The sequence below is a fragment of the Oryzias latipes genome, chromosome 17 (genome assembly GCF_002234675.1).
Source record: "Oryzias latipes chromosome 17, ASM223467v1".
NCBI classification, from domain to species: Eukaryota; Metazoa; Chordata; class Actinopteri; order Beloniformes; family Adrianichthyidae; genus Oryzias; species Oryzias latipes.
The window spans coordinates 11,250,115-11,265,275 of record NC_019875.2 but is presented as its reverse complement, the minus strand read 5'-3'; the positions used below and the strand labels follow the sequence as shown (position 1 = coordinate 11,265,275).

The 15,161-nt window shown below is 39.9% G+C and overlaps 1 protein-coding gene and 1 long non-coding RNA gene across 15 annotated transcripts in view; both read left to right on the top strand.

Annotated features, from left to right (window-relative positions):
- The window catches only part of LOC110013423 (zinc finger protein 271), a 253,782-nt gene that overhangs the window by 99,351 nt on the left and 139,270 nt on the right, over positions 1-15,161 (top strand). The window lies entirely within an intron of this gene.
- LOC111949130 lies at positions 1,992-4,681 on the top strand. 2 transcript variants are annotated; one of them, XR_002875180.1, is made up of 3 exons: positions 1,992-2,151; positions 2,229-2,300; positions 4,319-4,681. It is a non-coding gene; the product is annotated as an uncharacterized LOC111949130 (long non-coding RNA). The 2 variants fall into 2 exon arrangements; XR_002875179.1 differs by lacking the exon at positions 1,992-2,151 and having other exon boundaries at positions 2,159-2,300.

Genomic DNA, 15,161 nt, shown 5'->3' with positions numbered 1-15,161 from the left:
AATTTTTTTTGTAGTAATCCTTTATTTAATAATAATCATAACAGTAACAAAAGCACATTTAGAAGATCGTTTCCTGCTGCTTCCAGATGATTTTGCTGGTCGAGGACAGTTTGCTGATAGGACCATTAAAGTACTGACGTCATCACCCCGCCTCCCTCAGGAAATGCTGACTGGATTTGAATTATGCAACAGTTTTTGCAGGGTGGATGTGACAACGAAAATGCAAACCCCTCTTTGCATTTTCGTTTTAATTATGACACAGAATACGCGGTTTATTAAGTGGAAAATAAAAAAGAATTTTGGAGGATTGATTTTTAATTTGTTTTTTGATTCATTTGATGCAGTTTTACATTGTGAAAATGAAAAAGCATTTCTGTTAATCCATTTTAATTGTCAAATTAGACATTTCTAATTAAATTTTGCTACACATTTACCTGAGAACTTTTTGAAAAGGAAATGTCAAATACCATTTTCTTTATCATTTTAGTTAAGAAAGAGAATGAGCAGTGTTAAAGAAGAAAAAGACAAAGTGGTTTGGCGGATTGTTTTTTCTTTAAAATTTTGATTCAACAAATCTAGCTTCATTTGATGGGGATTGAGAGCCTAGAGTAGCAGACCCTACCTCCTCTTCTATGTCAGTATTTGTGACCGCTAATCGAGCTGAGGCTGGCAGGATGAATTCCGGAGACGCCTCCCTAGAGGGACCGTTCTCCCATTGGGACAGTGCATCAGCCTTGGTGTTTAGGGAACCTGGTCTATAAAACAGAGAAAAGTTGAACCGGTTAAAAAACAAAGACCAACGGGCTTGGCAAGAATTAACTCTCTTGGCAGTTCATAGGTATTCCAGATTCTTATGGTCAGTGAATACTACAAAAGGTTTCTCGGACCCCTATAACCAGTGACGCCACTCCCCCAGAGCGTCCTTGATCTCCAGCAGCTCTCTATCTCCGACGTCATAGTTTCTTTCAGAACTGGACAGGCGACGAGAAAAGAAAGCACATAGATGATCCCTGTTTCCTGGCTCCTTTGAGAGATGACAGTACTGATCCCAGAGTCAGAAGCATCCACTTCCATGATGAATTTCTTACTGGGATCAGTTGTACACAATATTGGGGCTGAGGTGAAACGGTGCTTCAATTCCTGGAAGGCGGACTCGGCTTCTTGGTTCCAAGAAAAAAAAATCCTTTTTGGCGAGGTCAAGGCATGAAGAGGAGATGCTATTTTGCTGTAATTCTTTATGAAGCTGGGATAGAAATGAGTAAACCCGAGGAACAGTTATAGCTGTTTACGGTCTCGGCCACTCCAACACAGCCTGTAGCTTCCTCGGGTCCATTCCTTCAGAAAATCCTTCAGAAATGACTAGGCCAAGGATGAAGTGGTGGTATGAAACTCACACTTCTCTGCCTTGACGTACAGTTGGTTCTAGAGTACCCTCAGCAGGACCTTACGCACATGTTGGACAAGTTCCACCATAGAAGGTGAGAAAATAAGGATGTCGTCTAGATAAACAAAAACAAAGCAGTTAATCATGTCATCCAAAACATCCTTGACGAGGTTCTGAAAAATGACAGTTAAGCCAAAAGGCATGACCTGATATTCGAAATGGCTTGAAGGTGTGTTGAATGCCGTCTTCCACTCATCACCTGCCCTGATCATGACCAGAATGTAGGCATTGCGAAGATCCAATTTTGTGAAAATCCTGTTCCCCTGAAGAAGTTCATATGCAGAAGACATAAGTGCAGAGGATACCGGTTACGTACAGTGATCTCATTTAGCCCCCGGTAATCAATACAGGATCTCAGGCTCCCATCTTTATTCTTTACAAAGAAAAATCCCGGCCCCAGCTTGAAAGGAAGAGGGTCTTATTAGTCCGGCAGCTAACGACTCCTTGATGCAAGTCTCCATAGCTTTCCTCTCAGGAGCCAAAAGGGAGTAAATGTTACATGCTATGGTTCGGAAACGTGTGATGTAATCGTCAATAGTCTCTTTACCTTGATGCACCTGTAACGGGAGTCACCTGTAGGTGTCTCTATACCCATTGTTCAGGGGGTTTAAAAAGGAAGTTGACGTGTGGTTGCTATGGCGCTAGCTTCCTGTGAGAAAGCCGGTTAGCTCAGAGAGCAGCGTGAGTTGGCTCGAGCAAAAAGTGCGGTAAGACTGCTGTTATCCTTACCTGTGGATGATGTTTTTAAGCAGTGCTTGATGTTTTATTTTTTATTGTATGACAGGATCACGGCAGAGGTAGATCCTGCTTTTCTGGGGGTTTTAAAGACTGGGCGTGAGGTTTTGCGACGCACCAGGTATTTTACAATTTTATCACAGCAGTATGGAGAGAAATTAGACTCAGTCAGATTTGTGCGTGCGTAATTCTTGATTTGTGTGTAAATTAGGATTTGTGTATGCATATTCTTGCTTTGTGCGTTTGTAAATTAGGATTTGTGCATAAATTTGGATTTGTGCGTGATTTGTTACTCACATAATACGTTTTGTGTATAAATTAAAAAAATATAAAATGAAAAAAATACAAAATGCAATTTACGTATGCACAAATTAAGATTACAACAGTTTGAAACTACTTACACACACACATCTTTAAAAAACACGCACGAATCCCTTGTTACGCACACACAAAGCCAAAGTTACGCACGGATCTACCGTGAGACTCTTTTCACGTCTCACAAATTCGTCCGTAAGTGCTGCGTTTAAATACCAGTGGAATGCTCGGTCATTAGAATTTTCCTATCAGCCTTCCCTTCTAAACGTATCCAGACAATGACTCAACTCAATGACTCAATACATGAAGACAGTAGATTTTAGTGTTGAACACAGAGGCTACTTACTTCTGGGCGCTGACCACCGAGATGGGCCGCCATTCTTCCCGTGACTCTCTCAGTCTGACTGCCTTTGATTTTTCCGGAAGAAAAAAAACAGTGCCCCCTACTGGTCGTTCCTATCACGCATTTTGTATCAATTCGGTGTCTCGGAGAATAATATACTTTTAATATATATATTAGCGTTTAAAAGTGAAAGTAATATTCTCAGATAAATTTTATTTTCCTTTCAAGTTTTTTTAAGCCCTACTAGAGGGCTGCATTGGGATCGGGTCCCGCCGGGTCCCGCGGGACCCAACCCAAATCTCGCGGGATTGGGCGGTTTGGATTGTGCTGCGGGCGGGAGCGGGCGGCAAAAAATAAACCCCGCGGGATCAGTGCTGGCATGAATATCTCATGAATATATATTAGCGGACTACGTTAGGCTGTGCAGCTGTTGGATTCTTATGTACTGAAGCTCCTTGAAGGCACCAGGTAGAGACGCCCAATGGCCTCTGTCATCTAACCTGTTGTTGGGGGTGCGCCCCGCCCCGCCTCTTACTAAGAGCGCGCTTCAGGCTGTCTGTCTGCGCGCACACAGGGACACTTTTAACCGAACAGGATTTGTGAAAATATATTTAATATTTAAGTTGCACATTACACAAGAGGAATGCATCAAAAGATGAGGCTGGAGGAGGACATGAATCTTTTTAATAATATCAAAAAAAATACATGTTTTTTTCCTGCGGGACGGGGGACGATACAAAATCAATGCATCTCTATTACTGTGCGGGACTAAATTCTCTGAGTTTTGCGGGTGCGGGCGGGAGTGGACATGCATATTGCGGGAGCGGGCGGGAGTGTAACGCATACGTTGCGGGAGCGGGCGGGATTGGTCAAAAATTCAGCGGGCGCGGGCGGGAGCGGGATGAAGAAAATAGTCCCGCGCAGGGCTCTAAGCCCTACTACACCCACTGAAGGAAATACGTTTAGAAGGGAAGGCTGATAGGAAAATTCTAATGACCGAGCATTCCACTGGTATTTAAACGCAGCACTTACGGACGAATTTGTGAGACGTGAAAAGAGTCTCACGGTAGATCCGTGCGTAACTTTGGCTTTGTGTGTGCGTAACAAGGGATTCGTGCGTGTTTTTTAAAGATGTGTGTGTGTGTGTGTAAGTAGTTTCAAACTGTTGTAATCTTAATTTGTGCATACGTAAATTGCATTTTGTATTTTTTTCATTTTAAATTTTTTTAACTTATACACAAAACGTATTATGTGAGTAACAAATCACGCACAAATCCAAATTTATGCACAAATCCTAATTTACGCACGCACAAAACAAGAATATCCATACACAAATCCTAATTTACGCACAAATCAAGTATTACGCACGCACAAATCCGACTGAGTCTAATTTCTCTCCATACAGCAGAGGTATATTTTAAACAAATTGGTAAATTATTTTTTATCAAATGTTTTTAATATGGTGCTTCTTCTGTTTTTAGTGTTGGAATACTGTGCCCTGCTGTCCTGTTTAAGTTTATGTTTTGTACTTTGTTTGTCCGCTCCTGACGGAGCTGTCCCAGCGTGATTGACTAATCAAGTGCAGGAGCGGACTATTTACCCTCTGTTCTGTTTGTCATTTTTTTTAGTCACTTCCCTCAGGTTTCACCCCGCATGTTATTTTGGTGGGTGCCGTATCCCACCGAGTGCTGTGCATCACAGTTACGTTGCATGTTTTTATTTTTTATTGTTGTGCATGAACTGTGGTTTTTTTGTCTGCATGCTCCTGTGGTGTCATTGATACGGTCAACATTTTTATTCTACTCATGACGGGGTTTTTGTATTAATAAATCTTCGTAACCTGCTTTGTGGTAGTTTTCCCTTTCTTGGCCCCTGCAACACACCTTTGTGAGTTGATGTGCTGCCTCCCGATGGAGTTTCACAGGGTCAAAAATGGCCTAGAGTTCCTCTGAAAACTGTCTGTAAGAAGAACAGATGACAGAATCTCGAGCGCACTCAGTGGTAGCCCATTGAGCTGCTCAACCAGTTAGCAGTGAAATAACATAGGCAACTTTTGATCTTTCCGAAGGGAAGACAGATTACTGTAGGGAGAAGTTAATCTCACATTGGCAGAGGAAGGTTCGACGTGATGCAGATTTCTATCGTATTTATCTGGAGGATCAATCTTAATTTCATTAACAGGCTGTACAGTGATAGGAGGAGGAGTTCTTAGGGAGATGGTCATAGCAGAGAGTTTCAGTAATTTCACACAGGCTAGATGTAAATTCAGGCATCCACACGTCATAATTACGAAAAGCGCCCTCTACCTATCCTGGAGCTCCTGGGCCATCTTTGGGTCCATCTTGGCTGGAACGTACTGTCACAACCAGGTCTTGAGGACCAACAAAAGATGACAGACCCAGGAGTATGAGATCTTCAGAGTTAATTTAAAGGGGACCAGAGCAGTCAGGATGCTAGGCAGAATCTTGACACCAGGGAGCGTGGAGGCAGACTTGTGGGAGGCCAGGGGCCTCATTTATAAAACTTTGCGTAGGATTTGTGTCAGAAGTGGCGTACGGATGAAACATAGGACGTGCGTACGCACAGAAATATTCAGATTTATAAAACCGTGCGCACGCACATCCTACAGATCTTTCCCTTAATAAATCACAATCAATTCTAAATGTAGTGCAGCTTTTGCGGCTTCATGACACGCCCATAGTTGCCCATAAATAGTCCGTGAAACGCCCACAAATTAATATTAATTGATTGTGAAATCATGGCAAACACAGAGAGGAAATCAAAAAAACGTAACTTCACTCAATGTGAAGTAGAAGTTATCGTTGGCGAGGTGGAAAAGAGGAGAAAAGTGTTCTTTGGAGGCCACAGTGTGGGCATTACTAATGCCGAAAAGGCACTTGAGTGGCAAATGGTGGCAGATGCCGTAAATGCTGTAGCCTCACAACCTCGGACCGTGGCCGAAATAAAAAGAAATGAAAGATGATTAACAACCAGTAAACTTGTTGCTTTATGCTGCTTCATGGTCTTATCCCCTTTCCTCTCCTACTATCACCCTCCTTCCCCCCCTCTCTCTAACGTCCCTCTCTTCTTCCCCTCTTTCCTTTTCCGTCCGGTCCAACACCAAAGATTTTCAAACATGTTTGATATTAATAAAGTTTGGCCTCAATTACAAAAGGGGTTTATTCAGACATACCTTTGGTTTGTCTGAAGATTAATAACCCCTCTTGTTAAAGTAAAATATGTCCAACACAAGAGGCCCTCAGCTCTCATCTGTCTGCCCAGCTGTTGGACAGGACAAGTTAAAAAAAAAAAAAAAAAAAAACGAAATAAAAAGAAATGGTCGGACATCAAAGTCGAGGCAAAAAAACATCTAGCGCTCCATCGCCAGAGTCTGTCTGCCACGGGTGGGGGACAGGGAACACCGGAGCTGACCCCTCTTGATGAGAGACTGGCTGGCAATTATTGGGGAATCCCTATTAAGTGGAGTGGTGACTGAGGCGGAGGGGGACACTGACGCGCCAGATGCACCGGGTGACACAGGTAAGAGAAATAATTCAAATGAATGCAGTCAAGTCACATGTATGCAGGCTACACAATTACAGTTTATTAATATAGAACAATTTTATTTTAGTTGTTGGGTGTTCCAGCGGGGCCAGTGGTTACGATGCTGCAGCTGAGCAGCCGTCTGGACCCAGCGTCTCCACGGCACGCGGCTCTCAACCCTCCAGCAGTGGACGTGTCCTCACCGATGCAGTCCTTGAAATGCAGAGGGAAGTCAGTAGTTCAATCAGAGAGGTGGCCAAGGAGTTGGGCGAAATCAAGACTGCCCTGACTGAAATAAACTGCACGATGAGGGAATTCTTGACTAAATAATATTTTCCACTCCTTTTGTTGTTTTTTACAAGCGATGCATCACTTCCAAACGCTGGCGCACAGCAGCAGCATTTGGCTAAAAAGGGGTGGGGATGGGGTTCAGGGTCGGGGCCAGCACAGCAATCGGCGCCAGGGGGTATCCAGTAGGTGGGCTAAATAAACTCATCATCCTTTCCCTCCCTTTCACTCATGGTGCAGAAAGAATTAAATATAACAGTACAAATAACACAGTAAAACAGCTAAACAAAACACATTTGGTCAAAAACCCACACTTAAACTCAAATCTGTCCAGACAGGCAAAGTGAATGGTATCCCACAAGTCCTTGCGGTGCTGATCTAACAGCAGCATCAAAGTTACACCTACTTAATTGAATTCATTTGAATGAAAGTAAAATAACTGTCTGAAAACTACATGTTATTTTTAAGCTGACCCAACTTAAAAACATGATTTATCTTAACTGACGCAAATAATTAAGTTAGATCAAAGGTTTATCTTTCCAACATCCATACAAGGTCTTATCCCCCTCTCATGGTGGAAAAAGTATTATCTGAGCTAAATCATCTTAAATGGACACGTCATGCTGCTTCTCATCTTTGATTGATTTTTGATATATTGATTTGATTTGATTTATTGATTTATTTCAAGAATTGTAGTCAAAGCAATAAAGAATTTAAACATATTTATCAACTCATTACAGAAATGATGAAATGCATAGATTAAAAAGACAGAAAACAAAACAAAAACGTCACTTAAATCATATATGCTTAATTAAATACAGTGATCATTAACTAAAGTATAAGTAGAGTTTGATTTATTGCTTGAAAAGGAGTGGGAAGAAGCAAGTTTATATAATCCCACCCCTACTGAGTTCATTCATCTGATAGTTTTACAGAGTTTTAAATCTGGTTCTGATCAGATAGATTCTCTTCAAGTAACAAAATCCAGTGCCTAGAAATGATTGATGATCTTCAGAAAACATTCATTCATGATTTCAGTAAACAGTAACGGAACCGATATGTAATAATAATTGATTATCATTAGAACACATGATAACATTAAACCAGTAATTATTGCTACACATTTCAGATCAAGTAAACAAAATCAATAGCTTATTGATTGTACTTTAAACATTTCAGTAATCATTATTGCACATTAAAATGTAACACTCAGTGGTTGTAATTAAAAGAGCTTTGATTATTTCACCACAATCAAACTGACCTTCAACTAAACCTGCTCCAGACCAGGTTATGTTCATGCTATGGCAACTTGACATACCCTGAAACATACCTCCATTTTTAGAACCGAAAGCGAGGTTATCCGTTTCTTTAGCCTCAAACTTACCATGGTAACTATCAGAACCTGCTTTCTGGAATACCCCCCTGGTGTGATGGAAAGGCTTTCTGGGCAGGCTCACAGACATCTCCTGTTAAATGAAAGCGAAACATTTAAAATACAGTGGTATGAGAAAGTTTGGGCACCCCTGATAATTTTCAAGATTTTTCTTCAGAAATCATTGCTGGTTCGGATCATCAATTTCAGTTAAATATAACATATAGCAGATGAACACAGTGATATTTGATTAGAGAAGTTTATTGGATTTAAAGAAACTGTGCAATAATTACTTAAACAAAAATAGGCAGGTGCGTAAATGTGGGCACCCCTGTTGTCATATTGATTTGAATACCTTTATCAATAATTATTGGAAGACAAAATTTGTTTTATAAGCTAATTGACCCTTGACCTAAATACACATGTGAAGTCAATCATGAGAAGAGGTATTTAAGGTGCCCTAGAGCAAGTTTTTCTCCTCTTTGCATCTCCTCTGAAGAATGTCAACATGGGAACCTCAAAACAGCTGTCAGATCCTTTAGTTCCAGCTCCTCTCCTTCCTCACCAATGCAGACCTCCTCCTCCTCCTCTTTGATCAGTGGAAGCTCTGGTTTGTCTTCATCCAGACTGGAGCTCCTCTCCTGCTTCCAGAGAAGCTGCTCATCATCAGTCTCCTCCTTACAGATGTTTTTCTCTGAGAGGTCTGCCGGAACAAAGATTCAGGAGGAAAAAACATCTGAAACATCAGATAATATGACCTTATTTCCGATCAGACATAAAACATGAATGCTAGCTAGCGGGATTTCGATGTCCCACAAGGGTTGAACAGTAAGGACAGGTCTGAGAGGAGAGAGGACACGCCACAGAGGGAACAACAACTCCAACAGTTTCCTGCTCTGCCTGGTGTAACCCTTGTGCTATCCTAGGCACTTTAACATTGGGAGTTGGGTCATCTAGACCCACTAGACAGTGCTCTGAACCTTTTTACTTCAATGATTTGTGATCTTCACTGGTGTCCATGGATTACATGAAATCTTTCCACCTTTATCCACCTTTGTCATGGTAGGGAGAACACGTCAATGTAAGGGTGGGGTCATCTAAGATAGCACAAGGGGTTAAGTTAGACTGCCGTCCAATGTCCACAGCATCCTGCACACAAAGAAAAATGAACAGTAAATTAAAAGAAAGTTAAAATGAAAATATGTATATTAGTCTGGAAGTTGCAGCTGTTTTTTCTAAATGATGCCATAAAATTTAAGTTAGTTTTCCGTATTAATTTTTTACTAAATTATTTGAAATTTTACCCTGGTAGTTGTTTTTACCCTCCAGTTTATTAAAATTCAGTTTTATGTAATGTCACATAAAAAACTATTATAATCTTTCTAAATAGTGATTTATTCATTTTAATATTTTTTTAATGTTGGTGCAAAAGCAACTTTAATTTTTGAACAATTTACAATATGTTTGATAAATTTTACACAAAAAAACCTAACATTATATTTATTTTTCTATAGCTACACAAAAGGTAAACATGTTGAAGTTTTATTAGTTATTCTCTTATCTTAATTAAAACTGATGTCTTTGAAAACTTTAGCGAAAATGTTTTTATTTCTTTTTAGATTCTTTAATTGCTTCAATTTAGTTTAATTGTGTCTGTTGGCCACTTCACCTTAATCCTGTTTCTTAAATGTTATGACTTCTTAAATATAACATAAAATAATCCAGACCTTTTGAGAGAAAAGTGTTTCAGTTAGAAAGATGACTTGGACCAAACTCTGGGATGTTGGGCTGTTAATAAACACAAACCTTGAAGGACAACTTAACTGTTTACCTCTGATTTCATCAAGAAGATTTAAAAACTGTCTAATGTGGTTTCAAGACATTCAACTGGGAAGACTCATGTACGCTGAAGAGACTCAGTTTAAGTAAAAAAAATGGCTGTAATTGTTTATATTTTATTGTTAAATGTTTTTGGTCACAGTTTAATATTTTTCCAATTCTCCTGCTTGAAGTGTATCCGCGCTGTTTACATTAATGTGCACCCCAGCCCCTTTGTTATCATCTCATATGTAGCTTGTTTCATGCAGCTTAAAAAAGAAGACATTAGTGTTATCCTGTTGGGAAGCATGTTTCTATGCATCGGCCTTTTACTTCCACCTGTTTCATTCTGTCTCTTAATTAAAATGATAAAGAAAATGGTATTTGACATTTCCTTTTCAAAAGGTTCTCAGGTAAATGTGTAGCAAAAAATTCAATTAGAAATGTCTAATTTGACAATTAAAATGGATTAACAGAAATATTTTTTCATTTTCACAATGTAACTCCATTAAATGACTCAACAATAAAATAAAAAATAAATCCTCCAAAATGCTTTTTTATTTTCCACTTAAAAACCGCGTATTCTGTGTCATAATTAAAATGAAAATGCAAAGAGGGGATAGCATTTTCGTTTTTACATCCACCCTGCGAAAACTGTTGCATAATTCAAATCCAGTCAGCATTTCCAGGAGGGAGGCGGGGCGATGACGTCAGTACTTTAATGGTCCTATCATCTCGTTGTCCTCGAACAGCAAAATCCACGGTAAGCACCAGGAAACGATCGTCAAAAAATGCTTTTATAACTGTTGTGATAATTATTAAGGGCCTGTTCGCTCATAATAATTTTTTTAATCCGTGCGGCCAGTGAAGATCACAAATCATTGAAGAAAAAAGGTTCAGAGCACTGTCTAGTGAGTTTAGATGACCCAACTCCCGACGTTAAACTGCCTAGGATAGCACTTGTCAATTGAAACTTCGACAGGCAGCATCCACAAAATAATTTGTAAAACATTGAATTTGGCCCCTGTTGTCTCCATCTGCTGGTAAAAGTAGGTCACCACAACAAAACGAAACAATACAAATTTCTGCTTTTTGGCTTTAATACTTACGGTATATTGTTTTTTGTTAAAAATATTGATTTTAAGTAGACAGTCTTTTTTTACATAAATGCAAATAATTGGATATTTGGTATTCCAATGGATTTTCTTCTCTAAAATTTACCATTTTAAAAAAAATGAAGGATTACTAAAAAAATATTTTATTTCAAGTGTTCCGATTTGACATTTAGATGATGGTCAGTAGGGGGTGATAATTTATCGACTTAATCAATGAATCAATTTCTATTCCCGCATCTAACCAGACTGATCTGAGGTCAGTTGTTAATCATTTCAAAGCCGTACCCCGTTACCAGGGCTCAGGAACCTATGGCTCTCGAGCCATATGGCTGTTTTGATGGTCACATCTGGCTTGCAGACAAATCTTTAATTATAAAATCGTTTTTTCATTAGACCAGTACTTCTCGGGCGCGATGCGATGCTAGAGGGGCGCGCAGTAGTAGCGGTGCTTGGAGAGAGAGAAAATCTTAGAGCAAAAAAAATCTGCGCCACCACTATCAGTTTACTTTTATCTGTTATTTCAAAGAGTTTGTAATAGCCTGAAACCTGTGAATTGTCGTGCCTGCAGCTGCGCGCTCCCGTCTCTGAGAAAGAGCGCGCAGCTGCAGGATCGGGACGGGTGAGGAAGAAATGGGGGGGGGGTATTGGGTACAGGAAGCAAGATGAATCGCGCAGGTATTGTCACAACTTAAAACATGCTGTCCGTCACATACTGCAGCCTGTGAGTGTGTGTTTGGCTCCACGTGTGCATGTGAGCAGTCTTTCTCACATCTAAAGAACATTCAGACCAACCTGCGATCGTGTTTACCGGAGTCTCAACGCCTGCATGAAGCTTAAACTCACCACGTATCAACCGGACAATACTATCAGAAAAACTACCACAGAGCACCAGAAGTCCCATTAATGCTGAGAAATACTCATCATTTATTAGCAACAGCATGAAGATGTTATTAAAAAGAATCCACAGACTTATTGTACTTTAAAAGTGTTGAAATTACATCAAATGCACACACTCAATTGTATATTTAGTTTTAAAAATATTGTAGCGGACTGAGTTTAACTGGGTGGCTGTTGGGTTGCGTGATAAGTTCGGGAGTTCATTGAACGCATCATGCAGAGATCTGATTGGCCCTCAGTTCTGTCGCTCAGCCTGTCGTTGGGGAGTTTGGACCAATGGGGTTCAGCTAAGGGAAATGGGAGAGCTGTTACGGCAGTGAGGGAATATAAAGTTGGGAGAAGCGCTCTCATCTCGGCGGGAAAGATTGAGGAATTGCTGAATTTATTGTGCGCCGTTTGTTGCAGGTCTACAGTAACAGAATAAAGAACCCTAAAAGATGTTAAGTCTCCATGCCTCAGTGTGGGAAAGGGATGCTACATTATTGTATGGCTCTTTCGAAATTACATTTAAAAATATGTGGCGTTTATGGCTCTCTCTCTCTCGGCCAAAAAGGTTCCCGACCACTGCCCTATACCCTTATAAAACCGTTTATAAAAATCTATTATGAAAGACATTCGGAAATACCATTTGGATTGAGGCACAGTAGGTTTATTTAACCTAAAAATGACCAAGTGCATCAGAGCCAACAACACGTGATGGCAGCAAAAAATGATCAGTGCACCATTCCAGTCCGATGTGTGGAAACATTTTGACTTAAGCAAAGACATGAGACCATAGAGTGTGGCAGAAGGTTTTAATAATGTTCCACTTGGATTATTTTTGATGAGGGAAAACAACAATGGACTGAACTTTATCAAAGTAAAATGTTAATGGATTTACCATTTATTCTTGTTTACTTGTTTGCTTGTTTACACATTTAATTTACGCTTGATTATCTTGTAAGAAATAAAAGGAATCTGGAAAATTTCACCTGCACTGTTCAGTACCAGGTATCCCTTGTGCTATCTTAGATGACCCCACCCTTGCATTGATGTGTTCTCCCTACCATGACAAAGGTGGAAAGATTTCATGTAATCCATGGACACCAGTGAAGATCACAAATCATTGAAGAAAAAAGGTTCAGCGCACTGTCTAGTGGGTCTAGATCAGTGTTTTTAAAAGATTCAAAAACTGTTTGATGTGTGTTCGTTGTTGTTTCGAGACGTTAAGAGGAGAAACTCTTTGTGCGCCAAGATGCTGTCACTTTAACCCAATGTATCATGGGAGATGTAGCACAATAACGGCCGGAGATCGCTTCTCTGAGCTTCATTGTTTTATTCACTTGTTCCACGGTCTGATATCGAATTCTGTGGAAAGCTACACCGCTAAAGACGAGCTTTAGCTGGTGTTTTTGTTAGAACTGAGCGACTTTATTAGCCTAATCGGAACAAGGAAGTGAAGACTTTAACCACTTCTGATTGGTCAGACTGATGACATGTGATCAAGCCTTCAAGAATGATTGGTGGAGACAGTTAAAGGTGCGGAACTTTTCAGAAAACAGCTTTAGTTGCAGCTAAGTGGTACCATCATTCTTATCAAAATGTCTGTAATAGAATCAAATAAACACAAAGAAAAAGTATTTTACGATCTTTTATATTCCTAATTTCTCAGTGTTTTATCAGGGTCTGTTTGGATGAACACAAAGCTGATATACTGGAGATGGTAAATGTCTTTAGATCAGTGAGGGCAATTTCCCACGGCACACTTGATCATCTCGCACACCGGTTGAAAAACACTGGTCTAGATGACCCAACTCCCAACGTTAAAGTGCCTAGGATAGCACAAGGGTTAATTATCACACTGGTTGAATATTTGGCTAAAGATGTCCTGGATCAATTTTAGGTCAGTGAATTAGATTCAACTATCAATCAGATCAGCAACCAAAACTTATGATAGGAATCAAATCCTTGTTAAAATGAATTTTTAGACCCTTAACCCTTGTTCTATCCTATGACCCCACCCTTACATTGACGTGTTCTCCCTACCATGACAAAGGGGGATAAAGGTGAAGAGGATTTCATGTAATCCATGGACACCAGTGAAGATCAGAAATCATTGAAGATCATCCCCACTGTCTAGTGGGGTCCAGATGACCCAACTCCCAATGTTGAAGTGCCTAGGATAGCACAAGGGTTGCTAGACGGTTATGATTCAACAAATGCTCAAGAAGTTTTGAAAACTAACAAATCAAAAGAATACAAAAAGAAATGCTTGGGATCAGTGTGCTTTATTTGGATATCTGCAATAAAACTTGAAAACTCTCTTAACAACAGACCACCATAATGTATAAATGTTTCATTAATAGGAAGTTATACATTTATTCAAAGTCAGATTTAAACACATTTAAGGTACATTTTAAATCTTTATCAGCAGTTAACTACAGCTATGTTTATATACATATTTTTAAACATTTCATGCAAAGATAGGCAAATGGTTTTTGCACCTTCAGACAAACATCATACTCTATTGGAGAATCTCACAATTACATGCAAAGGTAATCTATTACTAAAAATCTCCATGTGGCAAATACATCTTCCAACATTGTGAATCCTCCTGAATGCATCTGTTAGGGGTGTAATGGTACATGTAGTTGTATTGAACCATTTCGGTACGGCAATTTTGGTTTGGTTCACTTTTGTACAGTTTCAGTACTCCACCCCCACCCCACCCCCAAAATGTATAATCTTTGAGCTGAGGTGGAACTAATGTTAGCCATGAGTTTCCGCAAATACGCTATTGGGTAACAGAGGTGACAGTAAGGCATGTGAACAGTATCAACATGGCTAATGCAGATGTGAGACACTTTGGCTTTGTTGTGAGCATCAATGAAGGGAAAAGACAGTTGGACAAGTCGAATGCTGTGTGTCGACATTGTTGCACAAAAATAGCGTATACACCCAACACACTTTAATGACATCACACGACTGTAAAAATCAGGTCTACAAGAAAAAAAGTGTGCAAGTAAAAAAAAAAAAAACTACTTGTTTTTCAGGCCAGTGTTAATTATCCAAAGTTTTTGGTTCCTGGCAGCTTATAGTTGTATTATTTTATCTAACAGATCACCTACATAGGTTTACTTTATTCATTGTTATATGTTGTTTCTCTTTCGGCTTTTCCCATCAGGGGTCGCCACAGCGAACGAGTCGCATGGTTTATTTGGCAATGTTTTATGCCGGATGCCCTTCCTGATGCAACCCTCTCAAAGCAACCGGACTTGGGACCGGCACAGAAGCAGAGAAGGAAACAGGGAG